This window comes from Diabrotica virgifera, chromosome 9, assembly GCF_917563875.1.
Source record: "Diabrotica virgifera virgifera chromosome 9, PGI_DIABVI_V3a".
NCBI classification, from domain to species: domain Eukaryota; kingdom Metazoa; phylum Arthropoda; class Insecta; order Coleoptera; family Chrysomelidae; genus Diabrotica; species Diabrotica virgifera.
In genome coordinates this window covers 41,948,768-41,970,790 of record NC_065451.1, presented here as the reverse complement: position 1 = coordinate 41,970,790, position 22,023 = coordinate 41,948,768, and the positions used below count along the sequence as shown (strand labels likewise).

The following is a 22,023-nucleotide window of genomic DNA, read 5'->3' as shown; positions in this document are numbered from 1 at the left end:
TGCTTTGAAACAGTGTATGTTGTTTGGATATCAACATTTTGGTGTAGTGGATTCTTTATCTGCACCTATATAAATCGTATTTATCTATTATCTATTCTCTGCTCCATAAGAACAGAGCTTTTTTGATTTCAAGCTACCTATCATTGTCAATTCCGTTGGCAGTGTGTGAGTTATTCTATAATGTATAATGTCAAATTGCAATTTTTGTAGTCGCTTTATCTTTGAATATTTGAAACAGTATGTATAGTTTGGGTATATTTTCGTATAATCTGTTCTTTATCTATAATTGTAGTTATGTATATCTTCACTTCTCCAAGAAATTAACGCACCACCTTAAAAATTGGTCATTTTTAATGTCTCATATTTCCTAAACCTGTTTTCCGATTTAAGTGATTTTTTAATATGTTATAGCCGTATTCTTGAACAATATCGTTGTAATAATATTGTTGCTATGCTTTTTCTCATGAGGATCTTTCAGTGCGTCACAGTTTTCGATTTCTTTCTAATACATTAAATTGTATGTGACAGAAAAAAACGCACGTCGGTGATTACATTTCGTCGGTGACATTTATAGCATTTATTCTAGTTGTCAATAGTTGGCGCCATAATCGAAAATAAAATAATTTGCGAATTATATAATATATCTACGAATATAATCTGAACAATTTAAAAGACTATACAAATCAAAGAAAATACCATTTTATAAATGCAATAAAGACAATTGATTTGTTTTTATGCCAAATTGCAAATAAAATTTGACAACTGTCAGATTTAACTAAAATGTCATGTCACTAAAATGTATATTATCATGGACTTACCTTTTTTTCTATCATTTGTGACGCACTGAAAAATGCTCATGAAAAGAAGCATAGATAGGTAAATTGTCATTGTGTTCCGGCTGTATACCAATCAAACTGGGATTTTTTTTCAAAGTTCGCGTCACCCTGTGGAATATTATAGCATTCATAAAATACTGAAATTAAAGCCCAACTATAGCCTCATGTTTTCTTAACATTCTGTTTTTCGATTCATTCGCTTATGTTGGATACCAAAGAAGTTGGATAATAAAGAAGTTAGGTATGTAATACTTTGACAACTAGCCTTATTTTTGATCAATAAAGGCTGTTTTTAAATAAGTATGGCAAACTTTAAGGGGTAATTCTGCATGAAAAAATAATGATAGTTTGCTTTATAAACGTATGTCCGAGATAGGGGGTGTTGAGATTTATCTTACAAACTGACGATTTATTTATTGCTCTAAAACTGGTTGATATATGCAAATGAAATTTGGTGGGTTCTAACAAGTAGTTATTGTGCATTTTTTAACATACAATTAACAATTTTATGTTCACCATTGGCGCACATAAGGGTCATATTACCCGTATGCGCGCCAATGGTGAATATTAAATTCCTAATTGTACAGTGGAACCTCGATAACTCGGATTAATCTGGACCGCAGCCGATCCGGGTTATCGAAAATCCGGGTTAGCCGGAGAGCATGGTAAAAATTAATAAAATACGGTATACTTATAGATAAAGTCCCTTATAAGCAAAATAATATGAAATATATATGCACAGTTACCTATAGTTTTATAGAGTTTAGTATAGACAATATAGAGTATTATTCATTTCTAGGTAAAAAAACTTAGTCAGTTTGGTTGTGCCAATTTCGTCTGGTCTGCCATCGGAACGATGTTATGTAATTTAAGAACAGTGACTCTTTCATTGTTTAAAAGACCATTGTTTAAAAAGCAATTTTTTAAAAGACAGTTGAAAATAAATAAAGGAATAACAGGTGCCTGTTGTTTGCGATAATGAACGTCGCTCTGCCGCCGCCGTGTGCATGAGTCATTTTTACTATCATATAGTTCAAATTACACAGATACCCATTATCTCTCAAATATTATATTATGATTGAAGGGAAGTTTTATCAATGAAATTCGATATTTTTAAGACATTCCAGAAGCGGCTGCAGATAAAATGTTTTAACATAATACATACATTTCTATTGTTGAAATGTTTGTCCAATGAAAATCGGTCCGGTTTAGCCGGACTTCCGGCTTATTGGGGGCCGACTTATCGAGGTTCCACTGTATATCAAAAATGCGCAATAACTACCTCTTAAAAATCACCGAATTTTACTTGCATATTTCAACCGGTTTTAGGGCAATAAATAAAGCGTCAGATTGTAAGGAAAACTTTAACACCCCCTATCTCGGAGACAAAGCATTTGCAGATATACGTTTATGAAGCAAACGCAAACTGTCATTATTTTTTCATGCAGAATTACCCCTTAAGCGGCCCACAAATTGCGTTATTGTTCGACAGTTTTGTTCGATAAGCAAGTCTGTTCGAACAAAAATGACGCAAAACGGAATTGTGTGGGTTGAAAACAAACTGTCGTTATTGCTCGCTTGCAAAAATGATGCAATAATCATTTTTGTTCGAACAGAGAAATTTTGCTTGTCGAAGAAAAAAGTTAACAAAACTGTCGAGCAAGAACCCAATGTATGGGCCGCTTTAGAGTTTGCCATACTTATTTAAAAACACCCTGTGTTGACGAAAAACAAGGCTAGTTGTTAAAGTACCTTACTTTTTTATTATCCAACATAAGAATGAATGAATCAAAAGTGAATGCATCAAAAAAAAAATAATGTGAATAAAACATAAGGCTATAATTATGTAGTTAGGTTTTAATTTCAGTATTTTATAAATGCTAAAATATGCCACAGGGTAATGCGAACTTTGAGAGAAAAAATCACAGTTTGATTGGTACACCCAGTATACAATGACAATTTACCTGTCTAGCAACAATATTATTACAGCGATATTGTTAAAGAATAAGGCTATAACACATTAAAAAATCACTTAAATCGAACAACAGGTTTAGGAAATTCGAGACATCAAAAATTACCCATTTTTAAGGTGATACGTTAATTTCTTGGAGAAGTGTATTTGCTTGCCGCTCACCGTTATACCAGAAGAACAGAGCTTCTTTGTTTAAGCTCATTTTCAATGTCCATTCATCCTTGGATTGAAAAAACTGAATCTGTTTTCAAACAATGAGTCTCGACAATTCAAATCTATTTTTCTAGTTTGGTTTAGAGTTTATTAGGTTTATTATTATTTATATTTGGGTGTTATTAGGGTTGTATTATGTAGTGTGCAATTTATTTAAATTTTGCAACATATTTTTTTGTTTTATTTCATTATCTTCTAATTTCAGTAAACTGTATTTGTTTTTGTTTTTTTTTTCCGACTTTTTGTAAGCTTTGTCCATAAAATTGTAAAATTTTCAGTGACAATAAAACATATTTCTATTCTATTCTATACAAGCCTTTTTGCTTCTTTTGTCGCGGGGGAAAAGGGCCCCACGACAAACTTTGATATGGGGCCCCCGTGGGGCTAGCTACGCCACTGACGGTGTACTTACTGATAAACTCCATTATAATTGCAAAAACATGAAATATATGTGCACAGTACATCTAAATTACGTAAAGTTGTATACAGTATTGTTTATTTCTTGGTAAAAAACTCAGTAAAAGTCAAAAAATATTTGTTTTGTCTGATGAAAATCGGTCTGGGTTAGCCGGATTTCCGGGTTATCGGAGGCCGACTTATCGGGGTTCCACTGTACTTATATTTTAATGTCAGAGGTGGCATTCTCATTTTTCCACAAAAATATGTGTGATAAATTAAATAATAATAATTAACATTCCCTCCTTTGCAAATAGGCCGGGAATATTAATAAAATAATTAAAATATTTTAAAAATGATTAAAAACCACTTTTTTTCTACTTTCATTGCTTAAAACTTAAAAACGACTCATTTTGGAGAAAAGTCGTTTTTGTAACTTCCTTTATCTGTGACTTGATTTTGAAAATTAAACCATCATGTCAGACCTTGTCAACTGCCTGACATCTAAGAAAATAGCTTTAGTGTACGACTTATTTTCAAGAGATGTACCGATTTGATCGTTAATACATTCGAACCTGCTTATTAGAATCCCTGTTATAAGAATATTCCGGTTTAAGGAATAGAAATTTGAGGTCCCGAAACGTTTCCATTTACTCCTTAAGAGTATACAGTAGCGCGTCATCAATATAACTTCGGGAGATAGTATCATACCTTTTTTCGTAAGGTCCGCGAAACTTTGGCAACAGTGCTTCGGAATTGTTTGACATAACTTGAATGTGACATTAACTCATAGGCGCGCTAAATGGAAGTAATAGAAAACAATTTTATTATTAGTAAAGAAATATTTATAAAAATAAACCAAAATAGGTGAATATTTTATTTTTTTTTATTTAGCTAATGCCTCGACAACTAATGGCCATTGGCATGGTAGGTACGGTAATTTTGAACAGTTAGGTACCTAGTGTCATGTGTAGTGTGTGTGTTGAGTAAGTGTCTTGTTACTTTGCAAAGTCGACGTCATTGTCTTTGCAAAGAGACGCTAATTGTATCCGAACGTCTGCGGTCCCTCCGGTGAGTACCGATCCCACAAGGACAGAAACTATATTCATTTATTAATTTATAATAAATGAGAAATTTCTGACCCTGGTGAGATTCGAACACAACTTTTCGGATTTTTTCGATCCAAAGGCAGGCGCTCTTGCCACTGAGCCACGGAGGGGGTAATATTTTATTAAAAGCGTGTATTTTGGTTTTTTTATAAACTCGCATTAGAATTCCAAATATTTTAACGTAAAATATACTTACCTACATATAACTAAAACTCACAATTAACAATAATATATTTTTTCAAATAGGCCAACAATTTAGTTCTATTACACAAAAATATAATAAATGAATAATTATAAATAAACACTACTTTCCTATGAAACAACAATACCGAATTCTTAAAATAATACACTACTGCTTCTTCTTCTTAACGTGCCCTATCAAGTCCCCTTGACGTGGCGATTTACATGGCGAAACTATCTCTGTCTCATGGTATTCTAAATAGTTGCTCTGCTTTCTTTATACCTGTCCACTCCCTGATATTCTTTAACCAAGAGGCCTGTTTTCTACCTACTGCACTGAACAGATATCGATAAAGATAACAGAATAGTTACAAGAAAATCTGACGCAGGTTTGTCAAAATGACAGTGACAATTTCTCTATGTTCACAAAATTTAGGAATGGGATAAAAAAGTTTATTTGAAGATAGTATATTTTTTTGTTCTTCTTAATGGCGGTACAGGCTCCTTTTTGCAATATTTTATTTTGTTATAGAGTAATTTCCACATACTAACATACTTCTCAAATTGGGCTCTGCACTGTGTACGCCATTCTTTATTATATTACGAATATGTGTGCCAAATATCTCGACAAAATATTCAAAATTACAGCCACAATCTTGGACCGCGTTTGTTGCTACCTGTTGATCGCTACTGTAGCCTCTTAATAAATGTAACCGCTTATAGGAATACGTTTTAGTAAAACAGTACCGCTTAATGGAATATTTTTCAGTTAAATCAAAAACTGTTTATGTACAATTTCCTACAAATTTAAATGGTGTCTGGTTTATAGGGTCTGTCAGGTAATATTTTATTACTTCGTTATGATCACCAATAATCCTACCATCCGACAAAAATATTCAAATTTCATTTGAAAAGATTCAAATCATTTTTAACCAAGAAACCTCTTTTTTTCCTACACCTCTACGGCCCTATATTTTGACTTTAATAATCAGTTGTAATATTTCATAACGACTTCCCCTCACTATATGTCTTTGAAAGATCGAAAACAAACGATTGAGGTGGTTTAGCCACACACAACGAATGGAGCAAAAGAGACTAACAAAGAAGGTACATGAAGTCAAAATGGACACCAAAAGAAAAAAGGGAAGACCGAGGAAGACATGGATGGACCAGATCCAGGATATAGGTAAAAGTGGGTGTAAGATATATGAAGAACCTGGCCACCAATAGAAGTGCATGGAAGAAATGAGTAAGAGGCGGAACACTACATCCGACGCCCTGAAGGACACTAAGGATTATGATAAAGAAGAAGATTTTCAATTTGTGAACTCAATTTTTGAGTTCTTTCATTTCACCAGAAATTTTCTTCCTCTATTTCGCATTTTCTTTTTGTCGTTTTCTTATTTCTGTGGTGCCCTTTTTGATATTCTTAAATATACTCATCATTTGAATTAGCATTTCTTTGTTAGAAACATCATGTCTCTTTAGAGATCTGGTTGTTTTTTCTTTTTCTTCTTCTTCAATTGCCCTATCCGTTGCGAACGTTGGCTGCTAATATGGCAATAGGGAACTTGCATAAATTTTTAAATATTAAAATTATATTAAAAAACATAAAATAACATGATCTTAAAACGCTTGCATGCAAAAAAAACAAATATTTTTAACCCATACGTTTATTACGAGGCTTTGAAAATGCTATGAAATTCAAATTTCTTAGGAGGCGCTTGAACGTGCTTCTATTGGTCTGACATCACGGACCACGGTCAACCGGGCTAGGAGTCGAAAACAACGCGATTAGAGTATGGGAATTGCATTTTAATCATTCTTGTGTAGTTCTACAATCAATTGTATAGTTTCAAAATGAAATTTATAAATCTTTAGAAATTGCTACTTTCCTTTAAGGGTTTAACACGCATAAGTACTATTACTTATGAGGGTTTTTCAAAACAAAGCGATTAGGTTATTTTGTGGATTGTATAGTACATTTTAATCGTCTTTAATAATTGAAATGCTAAGGGTAAGTTTAATTTAATTGAACTAACTTGGGGATTAAAAATACAAGATCTTAAATATTTACTAATTACACAGCCCAACAAAAAAAAATTGTCTTGCTGCCGAAAAAAAATCAACTGATTTTAGTTAATTCATCTGTGCTGATTCCAAAAATACAAACCTTTTCTTTGTATCAGCTCTAGTTTTCGAGATATAGCATACTTATCAAATACTTAAATATTCTTACATTTCTGAATATTCCACCACTATAATTGCAACATGTTTATAAACAAACTTAACAAATTCTAAGACAAATGGGCAAATGAACAAAAGGGCCTATTTTGGTGTTCATTTAGGAGATCAAGATAAATCCTGAGCTCCACATGTAGTGTGCAAAATTTGTATTGAAAACTTGCGACAGTGGACGAAAGGAAAACGAAAATGTTTAAATTTGGTTTTCCAATGGTATGGAGGGAACCAAAAAATCATTTTGACGATTGCTATTTCTGTCTTGTGAATATAAAGGGCATTAATCGTAACAATCGACATACGTGAATATATCCTAACCTGGATTCAGCAATAAGACCAATTCCACATCAGCTTGAGCAGATACCCATTCCAATATTTACCAGTCTACCTATGTTACCAGAGGATAATGCCGAAACGTTATTTGACGAACTGCAGACTAATAGATTTAAGGAAGACGACCAGGGCTGCTTTATCCATTAGGCAATATAGGCAGTTGCCTAGGGCGGCAAATTATAACAGGGCGGCAAAAATACTGCACAAAAAATATTTGTATATAAAAATTAAAATCGAATAACATTTAAGTACATACAGTACATCCATCAATGGAACATAAGTGGGCATTCATTTCTAGAAAACAAATTGAATTTTCTTAACACTATTTATTCAAGAAGGACAGAAGTCGTAAATTTAGGGTTTATTGGGCCATTGGCAGCACCGCAAAGGCGGCGGGCGCACTGCTCTATATTTTTTTTAAACTGAATCCTTTTGGGCTATTCGTGGTTTAAAATTTGCCATTTTCATTAAAAAATGTCGCCTTTTCGGATGGTTTTTTGCAAATACCTTAAAAATTATGCATCTAACGAAAAAAACTATATAAAACATTTTTGTAGCTTATGAAAAATCAAAGAGATTCTTTTCTTCATAAGTCTTATAGTGATAACATAAAAAGAGATATGGTAGGTGAAAAGAATTTTTTTGTGCATGCTGAAATGGGTGTGTTCAACTTAATAACAGAGAAATGGTCGATTTTAAGGGTATAATGTATCTTTTGTAAGTACTGCCTGAAAAGACCTTTAAAACGACCGCACTGTTAAATTTCGATTACATTCAAACTAAGCGAGATATGGTGCAACAAAAAAGGATGACTAATTTATTTTAAGATAAAATGCGAAGTATGTATATTTTAACCCCTCATCCACCAGATTTAAATGCATCGATTTGCTTCTACAATACCTTTTACTATAGTGTTATTTCTATGTTCAACGAGGGTTTAAAATGTATGGTTTTTGAAAAAAATAAGATCAAATTATAATTTTTTTTAAATCTTCCTTTTTCTCCATGTAACTCGAAAATGATAATGAGATACAGTAATGAAAGAAAAATAAAATTGTTTTCTAAAAGAAAACCTACATTTTTGTAAGGTATTTTTTTACGTATCTCTTATCACATTTAAATAACATGGAGAAAAAGGAAGATTTTTAAGAAAATTTAAAAATGCGCTCTATAATTTGATCTCATTCTTTTCAAAAACCATTCATTTTAAACCCGTCCAACATTTTGAATATAGAATTAACACTATAGCAGAAGGTATTGTAGAAGGAAAACGATGTATTTAAATTCTGGTGGATGAGGGGTTAAATATACTTTCATTTTTCCTTAAAATACATTAATTATAAGTTTTTCGCACCATATCTCGCTTAGTTTGAATGTAACCGACATTTAACAGTTCTCGTTTTAAAGTTCTTTTCGATCACTACAAAAGATATTCGTAGCATTATACCCCTAAAACCAACAATTTCTCTGTTATTTTAAGTTGAATACACCGATTTGAGCATGCACCAAAAAAAATCTTTTTTCACCTACCATCTCTTTTTTTACTAAAACTAGAAGATGTATGAAAAAATGAATCTCTCTGATTTTTCATAAACTACAAAAATGTTTTATATAGTTTTTTTCGTTAGATGCAGAATTTTTATGGTATTCCCAAAAAACAGTCTCCGAAAAGTGTCATTTTTCAATGAAAATGGCAAATTTTTAACCACGAATAACTCAAAAAGTATTGAGTTTTAAAAAAAAATTATAAAAGTTATTGCTTAGAAATATGTTCTCTGGCCACTTTAGGTGTGAGTTTGATAAAAAAAATTTGTACCCCCGAGAACGGGTGGGAACCACCCATAAGTTAAAATCGTCATAGGATATAACATAGACTTTGTTTCTTGAGCTATTCCTACTTACAGTGAAAATATCAAGTAAATTGATGCAGTAGGATGCAATTCGGAGCCAAATACCCTCACTGACTGCACTAATAGATACCTACATCATTCATATATGAATGCATTCACTTAAAGATTCATTTGGATACCACAATAAAATCACCAATCACTAATAATTGGCATATCTAAATATTTAAAGAAGAGTGGATTGAAAAATATTTTCCCTAATTGGCATTCCCCAGTTGGCCACCAATGTGCCCGCTGAAAGGTCGTTTTCGAAAATGTCAAGAATTTAAAATAGTCATGAAAATAATTTATAGATGATTTTTCAAGAAAAATCAAGGAAAAAATCTGATGTGATCGGACTGGATGCCAATTTTTATGTACCTATTCTTATTTAAATAAAAAAATCTGCTTGCAATTTTTTTTTCGCAAAAATGGTACATGCTTGAAGGGCGGCTACTAGGGAATTGCCTAGGGCGTCAATTGACCTAAACGCGGCCCTGAGGACGACAGTGATTTTAAAGGGGATTCAACACATTCTGAGCGCTTTACTCAGGAAGAGCTAAGCGATCTTATCAGAAATTTGAACCTTCCAAGGGATTCTTCCGAGTTGCTTACCTCCAGACTAAAAGAAAAGAATGTTCTTCACCCAGACACCAAAATTACATACTACCGTAATAGAGATAGAAGATCTTTTGCCTTTTTTCTCAGCAAGATGATATGGTTTTTTAAAGGACTGTTAGAAAAAATGGGTGTATCGGAGTATACACCAGATCACTGGCGTCTTTTTATCGACAGTTCCAAACGAACGCGAAGTTTAAAGTGTGTCCTTCTACATAATGGCAACAAATATGGAAGTATACCAATTGGGCATTAGAGTGAAATAAATGCTCAATAGTTTTAACAAACACGGTTGTCATATGAGTATTAAAATTCATTACCTTCACAGCCATTTAGACCGTTTCTTGGTCTTTTTTTGGCAGATATGTGTGATGATTTTTGTAAGTACTGATGTGATCTTTATTATTGATACGAGATAATATTCTTATATGTTACTTAATTTAATCAATGTATTAATACTAATCTAATTAATTAACCAGATCACATATCAATATGTTTTCAATCTCAGGGCGAATTATAAATTAATTACTTACTTCCGTGGCTTCTAAATATTTCTTAATGGTTCCTAATCGGGATAGAAAAGAAAAGAGTAAAAAAATACACATATGGGTTACAATTATAATCAAAATATTTTTTATTTTATTTAAAAAGGCAATCAATGCTTAATATTTGCTATTTCTTATTATTCTTAAACATAACATTTACAAATGGGAATCTTATTTCCTTTTGGTTTTCAATTGAAAGTTTTTATTAACATTTAACTATTAGGAGTTATTAGGAACAACTCTATTTAAGTTTGATGAAGCTTTTCTGATATTATTGATTATGTTATTCAATTTTTTATGTGGAATTTAATACGAAAACCCATACATTCATGTCCAAACAAATGAGACTGACCTTTTCCTGGTGAACTGAAAATGTCCTCACACAAGACCCTTTCCTGCTATCCTTGGCTGCGATCAAACCTCGTCCTGGCTTCCAGTGATGTTCTCCTTTGAAAAACTAGCTCGAATAGCTCTCGTTCCTGCTTTTGTCGTGATGCTGTGTTCTACCTTTTTCGAAACTGCTATCAGCTACCGGGACACTCTGGGCTCAAGGAGGTTCTTTTACTCTCGACCTGGCCTACTTCTCGTTCCACGATAAATACTCCACACTCACGGAACTACACCGGCTTTCTCACTCCTCGAACACTACCGTCTACTACTCGACTTCACTTCTCGACAGCTCAAAACATTCTGCTCTCACTTTGTCATCCATTCCCCTACTTTCTAAATATCCCTTCCAGATTCACAAATCAATTTTCCACCACCAACTCTCATTCGTAATATTCCTCAAAACCAATTTTTAATCTTTCTAAATATGCTTAATGGATTTCAAAAGAAAATATTTAATTCCCATTCTAAAATACTTTCTAACTATTTACAAATTTTAATGACCTATTCTCTCTTTCAAATGAGTCTTATTTAGCATAGGCTAATGATCGAAACCTTCCGCGAAAAACGATAATGAACTATCATCTATTTCACTGAGTTTTATTTAGCATAGGCTAATGATCGACCTTCCGAGAAGAACGATAATGGTACGCGTCATTCACTTTGTTTATCTAAGCACATTGTTCCGAGTTTCGTACGCTTATTCTAATCACTTCTTAAAATTACATATAACAATTTGTTGTATACAGGTTGTTTTAAATTTATATGCCCGTGGTTGAGAAAATTGAAATTATTTTATATTAAATTGAATTTTGTTTATAATTATCAAAATTTAATTTTCATATCAAATAGAAATATAACAGTACATTACTGTACAATAAATATCTTACTTTTTATTCGTATTTGGATTATTTCATGGGTAGCAGCACTACATATATGTAGGTAGTGCTGCGTTAAATTACCCTATATGTTAGAAATGTGATCTGTTGTCGTATTTTCTGAAGACGATCTGATGGAACAAATCTGGTGACATTTTTGGATTCAGCAGACCCAAATTACCTAAAAACAGTAAAAAAATTTCCGGCAGCAAACTGTGTGTTTACCAGTGATATTAATGGAACAGATTTTGCAAATATTCTCGAAGCATTTCTTTCGCTTATGGCGAAATCATCTCCAAGAGAAATACATGTATGTCCTGTTCTTATCTTTTTTAGAGTTAAAAATAGATGCATTGTTTGTGTTTTGTTGCCATTAACTAAAACCTATAAAATGAAACGTATACAATCTAGGTCTGTATTGAAACTTCATCACTGTACAATTCAGAGAAAAATTTTTAAATTGTTTTGCTTCCTCTTCTTTCGCATCTTCATCACAAGATACAGAATCACTTTCATTGTACCAATAGTCATCACTGCCACTATATTCACTATTATCTTGAAATACAGAACTTCCTGATTCACTTTTTGTATCTTCAAATAGTGTTTCAAGTCTTTTATAGGTGAAGTTCCTGCATCCTTATTATGTATTTGCAATGGTGACAACTCGGCTGTAACACTCCTTTGAAATTTACACTGAATACCTTTATTGGGATAGCGTTTTTGAGGTAAAGCTGGTTGGTTTAATTCAGGTTCTGATAGAACTAAGTTTGTGAAATTAGGATCACACTGTCTCTTATCATCATTGTCCTCTAGAACAGACTTAGATGTAGAAGCGGCATCTTCAAGAAGTTGTCGTTTAACCCTTTTAAGGGCTGCTTCCCTCACAGGCTGAAAAAAAGCTCGTTTTCTATTTAGTTGACAATCAAGTATGTGCGGGACAACACCTGACTTAATAATTTTGGGACCACCCATAATCTTGAATTATATAGTTATCCATGTCTTGTTCCAAGTGTAATGAATGAACAAGTTTAGGTAGGCACAGTTCATGAAACGACAACTAATATTTTTTCTTGAAATAAAAAATGTCTTATTAGGTACCTAATTAGATAAATACTCACATCGAAATGATGCTCACAGAAATAAAGACCTTTGCTACTTTGGGAAATATCCTTTTTTATCTCGCAAGCCTGCCTTTAGCCATTTTATTCGACGTTTTTGGTTCTGCTAATAGAGTAAAAAAATGTTAGTTGTGCTTTGGCATTCCGACACTGTATAGTACTCATTTTAGGCAGATTTGTTTTCAATTTTGATAAAGTATAGTATACACTAAATACAATAATATAAACACCGAGCAAACAACACAGTTATTCGACACGCACAACTAGCAATGGCAATATGCATTCCATGCAATAGCTCACCTAACGGGCGAACGAGAACAGTGGTTGGTGACGTCAGACCCCAGCTCGCGCTTTTGAAGTTGTTTGAAACGGAAATTTTGGGCGCGGAACTTTGATCAGTTGTTGTACGTACACCATTCATTGTTAAGACCTAATATTTTAATTACCATATGTCATTTTTAAACATCATTTAACAATTTTATGCAAAAATATTTTTATGTGCAAGTTCCCTATTCTGATCTTGCTCACGGCACTTCTGAATAGTTCGACTGATGTGAGCCCGAACCACTTCTGTAGATTTTGGAGCCACAAGTGTCTTCTCCTGCCTGGCCCTCGCTTACTGTCTGTTTTCTCATGGACAATCAATTGCAGTAGACGGTACTTCGTGGCTATGTGGCCTAGATATTCAAGTTTTTTTGTTTAATTGTGCTCACGATTTCTTTCTCTTTTCCGATTCTGTGGATTACCTCTATGTTGGTGACAATGTTGTTCCAGGATATACGAAGAATGCGTCGGTATAGGTATTACGGAGACCGCTGGGAAAATTTACACTCAAAATAACAGAATTCAGTTTGGCAACATTGTGTGAATGTTGATAGTAACATATCCCTTTTAAGATAAACAGAACTGTAATTTAGTCCAGACAAATTAATGTATTTTTGCCAATAAAAACGAGATTTTTCAACCAAATAATATTTCAAATATGATGTGCAAAATAATTTTTAATTGGGTTCTGTTAATGAGCTTGCTTTTTTTTTGTCATTAAAGTAGAAAAAACTTAAAATTTCACTCATTAAACCATTATCGTTCAGTTATCGTCTTAACTATTTTAACTGTACTAATATCCGTCGACTAATTCTGAATGATTAATGGGCTGTTAAAACATTTTATCTGTAGCGGCTTCTGGAATGTCTTAAAAATATCGAATTTCATTGATAAAATGCGCATATTCCACCGATCTTCGCTTCGATCATACACCCACATTTCGAATGCTTCTAGTTTTTTCGTGAGCATTTCACAAGACGTCGTCTTAGGGAAAGAGATAAATCTTTGCTTATGAGGAGCTTTTCCATATTGTTAAATGCTGCTCTAACTCATTATATTATTGAATAATAAATAAAATAAATTTCGACCAAGAGTCAGGATTCTGTTAACCGAGATACGATAGTATCAAGCGGCGCCGCTAGGAGGAGCTTCTCCAACAATGCGTCTCAGAATACCTTAAGAACACTTGGTCATTTTTTACTCTAAACCGAGTAAAGCATGAAAAAGAAAAAGAAAATAATCGTTTTCGTTTTGATTCAATTCGAGTCTCTTGCCATCCTCTGACACAGTGTTTCTGGGTCTCTACCCTTTATCGAAGAGGCTATTGCAAGTAGACTGAATTGAATCAACTCGAGACGAAGAAGAACTGCATCTATTAAAATATCTGCAGTATATTGTGGTTAGACTGTCCTCTAACGGGGAATGAAAAAATAAATAAAATAAATTTCGACCAAGAGTCATTTCATTTATTTTGTCATTCCCCGTTAGAGGACAGTCTAACCACAATATACTGCAGATATTTTAATAGATGCAGTTCTTCTTCGTCTCGAGTTGATTCAATTCAGTCTACTTGCAATAGCCTCTTCGATAAAGGGTAGAGACCCAGAAACACTGTGTCAGAGGATGGCAAGAGACTCGAATTGAATCAAAACGAAAACGAGTATTTTCTTTTTCATTCTATTATTGGCTTAATTACTGTGCCCTGCTCCATTTTGCATTTACGTTGGTGCCAAGGTATACATAAGATTCTACATGGTCAATTAGTATGTTTAACTGTCGAGTAGGTTGTTGCTTTTTTTTATCAGCATCCATTTTGTCTTCTTGAAGTTGAAGTTAAGGCTCAGGCCGATTTTTTTAGATTGTTTAAAAGTATCCCAAACATCTTCGGTTTTTCTTCTTTTTTTTTTCTTCCCCTTTGTCTGATCTAGGCGATAGTAGTTAGAGATAACTGTTTTTATTACGTAAAACGAATATTTTAAGACAAGAATGTAAACAAAAAAAACATGCATTAAACAATCTTCTGTAAAAACCATAAAAAAACCACTGGAATTTATAAACAATTAGAAGGATAGTATTAAAATAAGTTATTAAAAGCAGTTTACTTACTAATTTAGTAGTGAATTAAATTATCATTATGTAAATTTCTTTCGGTTGTTGGTTAAAGAATTTTTTTCTTGGAAAACACACGTTCGACTTTACATGAAACAACTTTAACATGTTTATGTAAGAAAGCTCATTTAGATATTTGTCAAAATAATAATTATCCCATGTTGCTGTAGCGTAGACATATTAATTAAATGTTTTTATAAAGAAAAACCTTTATTTTAATAATCATTGAGCTAAATGTTTATCGATTTTGTAACATCTAAACATGCATTTTTTGCGAAAAAATAAAATCTTTGATCTTTAATAATTCAAAAAGTATTGATTTATGTTAATAACTTTATATAACAAATTTTGCTTAGAATTTGTCCCTCCATCGACTTATGGTATTATTTTTAATAAAATAATTTTCACCCCGAGATGGGGTGGCAGTCACCCCCAGGGTTAAAGTGCAAGTTGGCCTTATGTCACCTTTGTTCGTTGAGGTATCCTCTAACTACTCACCAATTTTCATGAAAATCGATGAATGTTCAACGATATCGGAGGTGAAAACCTTCAGTGACTGCACTAGAAACAAATGTGTTAAAGCAAACTTACCAGGAATTATCTTTCAAAACTGTTCACAAATAACTGTTAATTGGAATTTAAAAAAATAAGGTATATGAATTTTAAGAATATTAAATACCTACATGTATATATGTATTTTATTTTAATTTATGTATATATGTAATATACGTAAAAGCACCTAAATTATTGAAGTTTGAACTCTTGACAAAACCGCATCCATAGAAAAAGTACAGTGTACAACACATAAGAAAATGACATATTTCTCCCTCACTTGATTTGCGGCACTCGTCTCGTGCCTCGGCTCATGCCAACAAACTTCTGCGCTCGTGAGAAATATGTCTTTTTTCTCACTTGTTGTTCAATATACTATTTTTTCGTATTAGAAAAGCTGCACTTTATTTTTGCACAATTTAGAAAAAGTTGTCCTACGATAATTATTATGGAAGAAATTAGTCACTCTTTTTTTAATGATAGCTTGTTTGTTAAAATCGAATGGATTTTATTAAAGAAAATTAGTAAGCTTAGTTCAAGCCACCATGAATCAGTACTGAAGCAAGTACTGGTTCCAAATCAATTAGCAGATCTCTTGCATATAACTACATAAAGGACTAAAACAAGGAGATGGACTGGCTCCGAATCTGTTTAATATATGAATGGAAGATGTTACTAGACAAATGTCTTTGTACCTAAAATAAATATTGTTTAATGAGTTTAAAAAGTTTAAAATTGGAAGTTTCGAAGAAGAAAAAGTTGTGGAAAAAGTATATAAGCAATAAAAGTGAAAGTAATTATTAAGAATATAAGGAACAGAGAATACTGGTTAAAAATAAAATTAAAGAAGCTAAGAATCGTCAATGGGAAGAATTTGGAAATAAAATGGAAAGTGATAGTAAGGGTAATGCGAACTTGCTCTATAGGACACTAAAAAATCTAAGACAAAAGAAATCAAACGGAGTAACAGGTTTAGAGGACCAAGATGGTAACATATTATTAAAAAATGAAGAGATTACCGAAAGATAGCGGGAACATTTGATGGAATTATTAATGGGAGACAACAACGAAATAGAGAATGACAGGGAGGAGTACAATTTAAATGAACAACAAGATGATGATGACATAACATACGAAGAATACAGGGAAGCAATTTTAAAATTAAAAAATGGCAAGGCTGCAGGACACGATAATATTAAGGCTGAGTTAATTAAATATATCGAAGGAGAAGGATTACAATTACTATGGAAGATCATAAGGAGCTGTTGGCGTACTGGATGCATACCTAGAGATTGGACTCTTGCAACTATTCTACCATTACACAAAAAAGGTGATAAACATAAGTGTTCTAACTACAGGGGAATAACATTGTTGGTAGAGAAAAAGCCCTAGAGCATAACAGTAAGTTGTTTCTCTGTTTTGTGGACTTCGAAAAAGCATTTGATCGGGCGCCACGTAACAAGACCTGGGAAATATTAAACGATAGAAATGTGAAACCGAAGTTAATCCAAGCAATAAAGAGTATATATAAATGTACACGTAATAATGTAAGAACGAACAATCACTCATCTCTAGAATTCTACACAAGGACAGGTGTAAGACAAGGTGGTGTTCTGAGTTATTTGTTATTCATCACTCTAATGGACGAAATTGCAAAAGAATGCAGGGGTAAAGTAAAAAGAACTAGGGCTGGGGTATATAAACTAGTTTACGTGTCAGAGTTGATATATGCCGATGACCTGGTAATTGTGGCAAAATCAGAAAAAGACTTGCAAGTGAATGTGAATGTTTGGAATGAAGCCTTTAAGAAATCTGGGATGAACATAAATATTTAAGAACAGAAGCATTAGTAATATCGGAAACTCAAGAAAATATAAATGTAAAGCTGAATAATGAGACCATTACACAAGTAGAGGACTTCAAGTATCTAGGATCAACAGTGAATGGGCAAGGAAATATAGAAACAGAAATAAACAGCAGGGTAATGAGTGCAACAAAATTATACTATGCACTAAATAAAAGTTTTATTAGGAAGAAAGAAATAAGCCTCAAATGAAAGTATTTCAAACTGTATACGAGCCGGTGCTACTCTACGGTAGTGAAACGTGGACAGTGAACGACAACGTCCGTAGTAAAATTCAAGCATGCGAAATGCGATATTTACGTGCGGTATCCGGAGAAACGAAGACATACGTGAAAGGTGCGGGGTTGGAAAGACCTTAGACAGACTTGAAACGAAACAGTTATCGTGGTTCGGACATATGGCGAGAATGAGTGAAGGTAGAACTGTAAAGAGGGTATGGAAAGCGGCATCTGACAACAAACGACGAAGAGGCAGGCCAGCAAGAACGTGGAACGCAAATATTGGAAAGGCTGGCGTTAAAAGAAATCTTGGGTGGAGAGAAGCAGAAACACTAGCTACTGACCGAAAGGCATGGAGACGTCTGATTTCTCCACTTACCTCGACACCGTAAGGTACAAGAGGACGGCTTAAGTAAGTAAGTAAGAATTTAAGCAGATTGTGATATAAACAGACGATGTAACCTTGATGCGACGAACCGCAAGAGACATCATAGAAAATTAGGCTTTTCTAACAAACTTGCTAACAAAGCACACTCCTCTCTGTCGCTGGTGTTTGAATTCAAAGACATCCATGAAGAAGTAAAGTTCAAAGTATATTAAACCGTCATACGACCAATAGCAACATATGGAGTAAGGAGTAGAAACATGGACCATGACAGAAAAGATATAAAGACGAAGTAGTTTTCAATCCTAATAGTAAATTATTAATATTGAAAATATTAAAAATATTACTAAAAGATTTTTAAATTGAAAACTTATTGGTACACTTTCCTGGTGACACCTCCAAGACTTCTACAATTTGCAAGTCAAATGGATGCTGCAGTGAAGACGAGAGGGAAGGAATTCTACACTATGCAATTCACATCCCCCGTCTGCAGCTGGTAAAGTTCCAACGGAAAAATGCACCTAGTTACTCTACGGAGTAATACGACTATAAAATAAAAATGTATACCATTTTTATTCAGTTGCAATGCGAAGACAAAACAATCTTACTTTTCAATTAGAATACGGAGTGCAGTCCAGTCCCTTGAATCGCGATTTTCGGCTCTTATTAGAGCCTCATGGGAAAGAACGTAGGCACTGTTCTCCATATTTTAACTGATTCGCATCAAGAGCTTTTCCCACCCATTGCAACCGAAGTGATGATAGTAGGTGGCTAGCGCCATCTGGCATTGAAAGACGAAATAGTTTTCAATTCTAATAGTAAATTATTAATATTGAAAATATTAAAAATATTACTAAAAGATTTTTAAATTGAAAACTTATTGGTACACTTTCCTGGTGACACCTCCAAGACTTCTACAATTTGCAAGTCAAATGGATGCTGCAGTGAAGACCAGAAGGAAGGAATTCTACACTATGCAATTCACATCCCCTGTCTGCAGCTGGTAAAGTTCCAACGGAAAAATGCACCTAGTTACTCTACAGAGTAATACGACTATAAAATAAAAATGTATACCATTTTTATTCAGTTGCAATGCGAAGGCAAAACAATCTTACTTTTCAATTAGAATACGGAGTGCAGTCCAGTCCCTTGAATCGCGATTACATTTTTATTTTATAGTCTTATTACTCCGTAGAGTAACTAGGTGCATTTTTCCGTTGGAACTTTACCAGCTGCAGACGTGGGATGTGAATTGCATAGTGTAGAATTCCTTCCCTCTCGTCTTCACTGCAGCATCCATTTGACTTGCAAATTGTAGAAGTCTTGGAGGTGTCACCAGGAAAGTGTACCAATAAGTTTTCAATTTAAAAATCTTTTAGTAATATTTTTAACATTTTCAATATTAATAATTTACTATTAGGATTGAAAACTACTTCGTCTTTCAATGCCAGATGGCGCTAGCCACCTACTATCATCACTTCGGTTGCAATGGGTGGGAAAAGCTCTCGATGCGAATCAGTTAAAATATGGAGAACAGTGTCTACGTTCTTTCTGATGAGGCTCCAATAAGAGCCGAAAATCGCGATTCAAGGGACTGGACTGCACTCCGTATTCTAATTGAAAAGTAAGATTGTTTTGCCTTCGCATTGCAACTGAATAAAAATGGTATACATTTTTATTTTAAAAGATATAAACTTTATCAATATTTTTGAAACAAAGATATTGAGAAGAATATTAGGACCCGGCATCTGCGAAAATAGTATGTGAAGAATGAGGTCACGATTTGTACCAATATTTAAAAAGAACCCTCTAACGTAGTTAAAAGTAAGGCAGTTAAATGTTGGTAAGGAGTCTCAGAGGCCGTATGGACTGCTGATATCTATATAGCAATAAAACTCTGAGAAATGCTCACTGGTACCTGACATGAGTCAGGGGTTTGAGAAATCAAAATCAGCTCTGCCAACGAATCCTACTCTCACGTCCTCGAAGATCCATTTATGGGTCGCGTAACTGCTGGGGGCATGGCGTACAATGGATGTGCGTTGTGCTGCAGACGAGGGAGGGTGAAGAGCGAGTATCCAGCGCTCGAAATCTGGGTCACATCAGCTAAGGGTAGAAGACCCCGACAGAAATTCTTCCTGGTTCTCCAGGTTGGGGATTGTGACAATGGGCCTGCTCCTCATTTCACGTAAAAACGATAAAATGCAAAAAAGCCTAATGGTTGCCTCGGAAGTAAGGACGGACAAAATGGAAAAAGACAACGGCATAGAAAAAGGATGATGAATTTTTGAACTATCAATACGCAAGGTTGCAGAGGAAAACTAACAGAAATAGTACACGAAATTGAAAAACACAAGTTAGAAATAGTGTCACTAACTGAAACAAAGAAGAAAGGAAGCGGTATCGAAATAATTGGCAGTTACCTTCATCTTTACAGTGGCGTCACAGAAGATAAACATGCAAGTAGAGGTGTATCGGTATTAATTAGAAAGACATTAAAGAATAAAATAACAGATTGGGATGCAATAAATGAAAATATCATACGAGTAAACATAAACATCTTACAACATAAACTCACTGTTTTTGCAGTATACGGTGTGTCAAATGATAGTGTCGTCAGTGAAAAAGAAATGTTCTTTCAAACGTTACATCAAGAGATATCGAAAATTGGTGACACTAGAGAAATAATTATATTAGGAGACATCAATAGTCGAACGGGAAAAATGGAAAACAACAACATAATAGGACCTTTAGGTGAAGAAATAGTCAATGACAATAGCGAAAGACTTATAGACTTATGCGACCAACTTCAGTTAAGAAATAACAACGGCTATTTTAACCACAAAGAGGTACATAAGTGTACATGGACACAGCCGACAAGAAATTTAAGATCAATAATTGACTACGCAATACTAAAACAACAAACCTTATTGAAAGTTGAAGATATACGAGTGGGCAGAGGAATATGTAACATATCAGATCATCATTTCCTAAGAGCTAAAACATTCTTCCCGATAAGACACACAATAACGAAGACGAAAACAATTCCGGATGCAGACAAAAATACTTCAAATATAACAGACGAGAAATATAACTTAGAGAGCCTATTACATGAAAGTGTTAAATATCTCTATCAACCGAGACTCGACAATTACATACTAAGCCTGAATAATCTAATAACAGAAGAGGTTTATAATAATATAGTACAGTCGAACCCGCTTATTGGAATAGCCTTTGTGCAAGGCAAAAATATTCTTATAACCGGGATATTCTAATAACCGATCATTGGTGGCTAGTCGAAATAAGTGTTACCGAATATACGTAATAATATTATTTACATACTGTGCCAATGTGTAGTTTTACATACTATGCCAATATGTAGTTTTATTACATACTATGCCAATATGTATATCATATTATATGTACCTACATATTCAGTGTATGTAAATGGTTTTAGGTCTTTTTACGTCAATAATACAGTAGTGTAACTAGTACTTATCTATGTATGTGTTAAATACCAAATTACATTACATGTATGTGAATGAATACATTATATAATTAATATGAAATGTATGCAATATGTAGATATGTAAATATTTTCTTATTAAAATGCATACCTATATAACAAAATTACTTTTTTTTTCTTGAGAAATTATTGGTAATTATAGCTTTTTCGTTGTTAATCCGTGTGGTCATCCTTAATCCATTGGTTGAATAGAAGTTTTATTGGCGTCAAGAAATGGATTGTTACCTTCTTGTTCTTTTCTCTTCTTTTCGAATTTAACAAAGCCATAATTCCATCTTGCAAACAAGTAGGTACTCTCTGAGTGAATTCTAACTAAACTGCTTCTAACAGTTT

The 22,023-nt window shown here is 33.5% G+C and overlaps 1 protein-coding gene across 1 annotated transcript in view; it reads left to right on the top strand.

Moving 5' to 3' along the window:
* Positions 1-22,023, top strand: part of LOC114333741 (proton-coupled amino acid transporter-like protein pathetic) — a 576,198-nt gene that overhangs the window by 536 nt on the left and 553,639 nt on the right. The window lies entirely within an intron of this gene.